The sequence below is a fragment of the Hyperolius riggenbachi genome, chromosome 6 (genome assembly GCF_040937935.1).
Source record: "Hyperolius riggenbachi isolate aHypRig1 chromosome 6, aHypRig1.pri, whole genome shotgun sequence".
Lineage (NCBI taxonomy): Eukaryota > Metazoa > Chordata > Amphibia > Anura > Hyperoliidae > Hyperolius > Hyperolius riggenbachi.
Genome location: NC_090651.1, coordinates 80,886,408 through 80,893,142, shown reverse-complemented (window position 1 = coordinate 80,893,142; position 6,735 = coordinate 80,886,408). Strand labels below are relative to the sequence as shown.

The window sequence follows — 6,735 nt, the reverse complement described above, 5'->3', positions numbered from 1 at the left end:
ACGCACTGCTGTGCACTCAGGTATCTTCACTGGGACACATCAATCCAAGCTCTTCCTGTCTTTCAGAAGAATATGCTCTGTCTGTTTATCTCCCAGAAGGCAGCACTAGAGGGAGTATGGTGATTTAAGCCATAGTCTGGATGTGTCAGCTTCAACAGGTTTTGGGACCACTTTGCAGAGGGTCATGTAGAAGATTGACTCTACTGGTTAGTATAGTATGACATGAGTATGAAGGAGACACACAGGCCCTCATGCAATTATTATTTATTGTATTTATAAAGCGCCAACACATTATGCAGTGCTGGACAATAAATACATACAATGATGCAAAGGATGACAGCCGTAACAAGGTTATACAACATAGGACAAAGCTATACAAGGCAAACGGTACAAAATACTGGATCATGCAATTTTGGACTGATTAGGTAGGCCCAGTAATACAAGTACGAGGTGGTCATAGGAAAGAAACACACAATCATGTAGCATGCACTAAAAAGGAAGGACCCCGCCAAAGGCATACAATCTATGGGGAGGGGAGATGGACACACGAGGTAGGGCTGTGGAATAAGGATTCAGTAGAGTGTTACTGTGTGCATTTCAAGAGGGTAGGGAAGACTCTTGAGAAATCCTGCAGGCATACATGGGAGTGGAAAATGTGCAGGGATGCAATTCAATTTGTGTCCTAGGAGATAATACTTTAGAGGTGCCCACACACACTTTCCCACACTTTTTTGGCTTGTGAGCTACTTTGAAAAATTAGCAAGTCAAAATGTTCTACCTATGTACAATTTTAGGAGCACAATTGTGTATACAGAAAGGGAAATGTAGTGGGGTAGGGATGTACCAAGAAGTCCTTCACTATTTACTGGTAGATCGCAATCTATCTAATGGGCACCCCTGTAGTGCTTCATCTTTTGTTTTAAAAAAAAAACTTTTCAGCACACTGCAATGGAAAAAGTACCCGATATTAGGTGAAAATGTTGTGTCAGAATTATTCTGAGAACTTTTCTGTTTGCTGGTGGCTTAAAGTGTACCATAGCTGTGTGAAAAATATTTGATACTTACCTCCAGCAGCATAAACACTTGTGAGTCCCATGCCGTCCTCCTGCGGTCTGCCGTTCACCTGCAATCAGCAGTTATAGGTAATAGGCTCAGTTGGTCCAGTTTGGGTCTTCTGCGTACACGCGGACCTCCCACACATGTGCAGTAGACCTAGACTAACACGACTGAGACAGTTACCGGGGCTAATTGCGGCTGAACCACAGACCGGGGGAGGACAGCGAGTGACTCAGACGAGCTTATGGGGCTGGAGGAAGCAGCAGGTAAGTATCAAATCTTTTTTCCCCACAGTTCTGGTTTACTTTAAAGGCATTTTATTGATAAGGTGTAAAAATATCACCTGCAAGTGAGTTAAATAAGGGCCACAGAATTAGCAGGGTATGCGGGAATTTCTGGATGAGTTCACAGTTAGGGTGGTAATAGACATGTAACTTACAGTAGATAAAAAAAAATTCTCCTGTTTTGTGCGAGTGGCCTCTTCCCAATTCATACATTTTCTCTCATTCCAGTCAGGTAGTAACTCACCTTCTTTCTAGAGACGAATTATCTGTTTCCTGCCTGTGAGGAACCTCTGATGACATCTCCTCCTCTCCTCTGATGTTTACCAAAAATAACATTGTTTTACACAGCTGGGAAATCCAGGAGATAGTCATAATCTTCAATGGTGAAGCAGTAGGGGGTGCAGAGGTTGTGACTGCACCAGGCCTCCTGCCTCCTGGATCTAAGGACCTGACCCTTTCCAGTCACTGCATTAGCTCTGTATTGGTGCTGTAGTTGTAATAATCACCTCTACATGTGCTTTGAATAATGGAAATAATTTTCCTCTGCTTACATCTCTCTCACACAGTGGTGGTCTATATGTGAATATTATGCATACAGTGCTGGAAATATTATCTTACAGATAAAACTGCTTTGCTATTTTACTTCATGTCGAGTTGCAGAGAACATTAAACTTGTAAGGTGTCTAAACTACCCCGTACTAGTTCAGTAATTGGATCTGTTTGTCTGAAAGTGTATAAAGTAAACCTGTTCTTTTAAATCCTGCCAGATATGCACTGATCTGTTAAGTACTGGTTGCTATAAGTGGGAACACAACGAATACAACGCAGGAGATTTGGGCGCAGCCAGCGCCACCATAGACCATAATAGGAATAACAGCTATAGCGGTGCACAGTGAGTAACTTTGGTGCTGTCAGAAGACGGAGCTGAAGTTACTTTTAAAACACTGTAATTTGTCTGCCAGCAATAGCAGGAAGCCGAATTACATCATTCCCCACCATCCACATGGACCTGGAGGGGGAATAGTAATTAACTCCGCCGGGACTTGTGCAGGAGCAGGGTAAGCCGTACATCAGCTATATCCTGCGCCCAAGTCTCCCGGCGGCGATTTCATACGTACGCTTATACGCATTATGTACTATAACATAATGGCTACCCAGTCCAGTTACCATGTGTATTACTAGGATTATTTAGTATTTAAAGGGATACTGTAGGGGGGTCAGGGGAAAATGAGTTGAACTTCCTTGGGGCTTCTAATGGTCCCCCGCAGACATCCTGTGCCCGCGCAGCCACTCACCGATGCTCCGGCCCCGCCTCCAGTTCACTTCTGGAATTTCAGACTTTAAAGTCTGAAAACCACTGCGCCTGCGTTGCCGTGTCCTCACTCCCGCTGATGGCACCAGGAGCGCACTGCGCAGGCACAGACCATACTGGGCCTGTGCAGTACGCTCCTGGTGACATCAGCGAGAGTGAGGACACGGCAATGCAGGCGCAGTGGTTTTCAGACTTTAAAGTCTGAAATTCCAGAAGTGAACCGGAGGCGGGGCCGGAGCATCGGTGAGTGGCTGCGCGGACACAGGATGTCTGCGGGGGACCATTAGAAGCCCCGGGTAAGTTCAACTCCTTTTCCCCCGACCCCCCTACAGTATTCCTTTAAGTAACACCAACATCTTCCTGCAGTGCTTTACAGACTACATTATGTCACTAACTGTCCCTTCAGAGGAGTTCACAATCGAATCCCTACCATTGTCACATGTTCGTCATAGTTTAGGGCCAATTTATGACTACCAGTACATATTTTTGGGATATGGGAGGAAACTGGAGTGTCCAAAGGAAACCCTCGCAGGCACGGGTAAAACATGCAAACTCTTTGCAGATAGTTCCCTGGGTGGAATTCAAACTGGGGACCCAGCACTGCATGGCGAGAGTCCTGTCCACTATGCCACCATGCTGTGGTGTAGTGTATAGCAGTAGTAGTATGTACATTATACTGCAGGTGATAGCGGAGGTCCAGCATAAAAAATATAAAGAATTGTAAAATAATCTTTAAAAAAAATAAATATAAAGAATTGGGCTTGTGGTGAAGAAAAGCAAATGTGTGGTAAATGGTTGCTCTATGCACATTTTGGTTTGTAGTAATGGGCACAGTAGAAGTGAACAGTTTTCCTGGGGAGGGGAATTACCAGTCTGCCAGTGTGTAAAATGGCTTTTTAATGTATTTAACAAGCAATAAACAAATCGGCCTAGTGTAATTAATGCATCAGGGAACGTGCCCACTGGCAGAAAATTAGAGGCATGTAGAGAGAACTGTGTGTTATGGGGTTAGGGGGGGCCGGGAGGGGGGCACTGACAGACCTCTGATAGGGGCCCAGGGGGGTGGGCCAGTGACAGACCTCTGAGCCACCGCTGTGTGTTTCTGCCTAAATCTCAACATGCCCACTTGGTCCCAGCAAGAGACCATTAACTTCCAGAGGGGATGAAAAGACCCTCATCTGAGGCTGAGACAGGACGAGTCTGTCAGCCTCAGTCAACAGAGACACAGATGGGGCCGGCTGCTGCTATAAAAAAAGAAGCAGGCAGAGGGAGAGTAATTAGCATAAAATATATCGCAGGGCATATGACACTTATTTCAGTTCCATGAAATACTCTAGTTCTGCAGTTATACTCCGGCCTTCTATAATATCTTTTCATTATGCACCTCATGAGTAACTTTTCGTGTGAGTTTAGTAGGACCACCCCTCAGTCAGTGTGACTTTGCAAATCAACAGCTATGCTTAACATTACATTTTACTGAAATGGTTGAATTTTTCTGGTGCTCAGGAAGTAGCGAGAGTTTCACGCAAGAGATTATTATTTATTATATAACGCTGGCATGTTCTGCAGCGCTTTACAGAGTAACGGTAGATCGTTTTGTCGTTTACTGTACCTCAAAGGAGCTCACAATTTAATCCCTACCAAAGTCATACGTCCATTGAAGTTTAGGGCCAATTTAGTGGGAAGCCAATTAACTTATCTGGCCCAGTGCACACCAAAAACCTCTAGCAGATCTGCAAAACGCTAGAGGTTTTTGAAGTAGATTTCAGAGCGATTCTAGGCGTTTTTTGGAGCATTTTTGTGTAGCATATTTCATATATTGTTACAGTAAAGCTGTTACTGAACAAAAACGCCTGGAAAACCGCTCTGATCTATCGTTTTTCAGAGCTGTTCTCCACTTTCCTATACTTTAACATTGAGGCAGAAAGGCCTCAGAAAACTAAAAAATGCTGCAGCCCCCGAGTTTGCGTTTGTGGAGAAAATTACCCGCTCTGGTGTGCACCAGCCCATTCACTTTAATTAGCTAAGCAGTTTTGCCCCTGCAAGCGTTTTAAAAAACGCTCCAGAACCGCTCTGGTGTGCACAAGCCCTCTGTATGATTTTGGGATGTGGGAGGAAACCAGAGTGCCCGGATTAAACTCAGGCTGACACAGTATTATTATGTATTATTTATACAGCACTGACATCTTCCACAGCGCTGCACAGAGTATATTGTCTTGTCACATAACTGTCCCTCATAGGGGCTCACAATCTAATCCCTACCATAGATATATGTTATGTATGTATTGTGTTGTGTCTGTATCGTAGTCTAGGGACAATTTTTAGGGAGAGGCCAATTAATGTATTTGTATGTTTTTGGGTTGTAGGAAGGAAACACCATGCAGACATTACAGGGAGAATGTACAAAATCTGCAGATAGTATCCTGGCTGGGTACTGGGCTCTTCCATGTAAATAAAAAAGACTGGCAGTAGATGGCTTGCAAAACCCTTTCTTGCCTTGTACCTTAGATAGCATCAGCACTGGGTAATGTGCAGGCTTCTAGTTTCGGGTCCATCTGAAAATGGCGCCTGAGAATAATGGCACACGGTGTTGCCGCTAATCCGTTTGTTGCTTATCGCTACTTAACGTTAAAGCCTTATTGTTATTTGGCGTTAAAGCCTTATCATTATTTAGCGTTAGCACACAGAACCCTCTCTGTACCTATCCCTAACCCCTAAACCCCCCCTGGTGGTGCCTAACCCTAACCACCCCCCTGGTGGTGCCTAACCCTAAGACCTCCCTGGTGGTGCCTAATCCTAAATCTCCCCTGGTGGTGCCTAACCCTAACCTTGACAGTGTTACATTCAATCCATTCACTGTTTTGCAGTTAAATAACTTCTGCAGTTTGGCTTATGCAGGGCGCTATTGATAAATAACGTTACTGTGCACAATAACGTCTGCTGTTTGGCATATGAACGGCACTATTGATAAATAACGTTACTGTGTGTCGTTTTTCTTCTTTTTTCCCTGTGCGCCATTATAATGCACTACTAATGATAAATAGCGCTAAGCGTATCTTTTTAATGCGGCGCCAAATGTATGCATAGGCGCTGTGCGCCATTATTCACTGATCCGTCTAGTTTCCCCTATCTTAATTGATGACCTAATTGTTGACATCTCCATCAGCCCCCATGGGGTGTATTCACTATACTGCTTTAAGCAGAATAACATCCATAAAGTTTTACCACACGATGAGTGGAGTAGAATGCAATACATTACATGCAATGCATTACACTCTACTCATCCTACCATAAGACTCTATGCACTTTATTCTGCTTAAAGTGGTATGAAACTCAACATTTCCTCTGTGCTGTAAAAGATTATTTACAGCATAAAATCTACTAAACAAAAAAATGTGTAGAAAAAAACATTCAAACAGTTAAACACAGCACTTTGTTCTTCAGTGGAAAGCTCCTTGCTTCAGTGGGCAGCTTCTGGCTGCATAACATTATCTTTTGTTTACATTCCTTTTTTTTCAGATACATTTAGTAAACATGAAACTGAGCTGTTCTGAGCTGAGCAGCAGAAAGAGCTGAGATGTGATCACTAGAAAGATTTTAATATATAAATACAGCAGCTATGCAGTAAAATTTAATGGCAGCTTTCATAGTATATAAACTGAACTTTGGGAATTTGTAATTTGTAGACAGAATATATTACTTGTGCACAAAAGCAAATATGATAACTGGACAGGCAATAAAAATTCTGTAAACACATTTTTATTGAATGTTATGTCAGAGTTTTATCCTACTTTAAGCAGATTAGTATAACACCCCAATATTTGTACTAGTCAGGATTCTGAAATCCTTTCCACTTTAGTATCTTTGCTTGAAACAAGATAAAGTGATAAAATGTCTACAAGGTAAATCTACGGTACATTGCAAGAGATCCTATCTATGAGTTTCCACCAATCACATGACCTTAGAAAAGGTGCCTCGTCCAATCAAAATGTATTGGATATTTCTGTTTCAGAACCAGTTGTAAAGAACTTCTACGTCCAAATCCAAAGGAAGGGAAATCTGAGGTCTGCCAAGAACGGTTAC

At 43.0% G+C, this 6,735-nt stretch overlaps 1 long non-coding RNA gene across 1 annotated transcript in view; it reads right to left on the bottom strand.

Annotated features, from left to right (window-relative positions):
• LOC137520964 (uncharacterized) overlaps positions 1-6,735 on the bottom strand; it is a 68,828-nt gene that overhangs the window by 50,431 nt on the left and 11,662 nt on the right. The window lies entirely within an intron of this gene.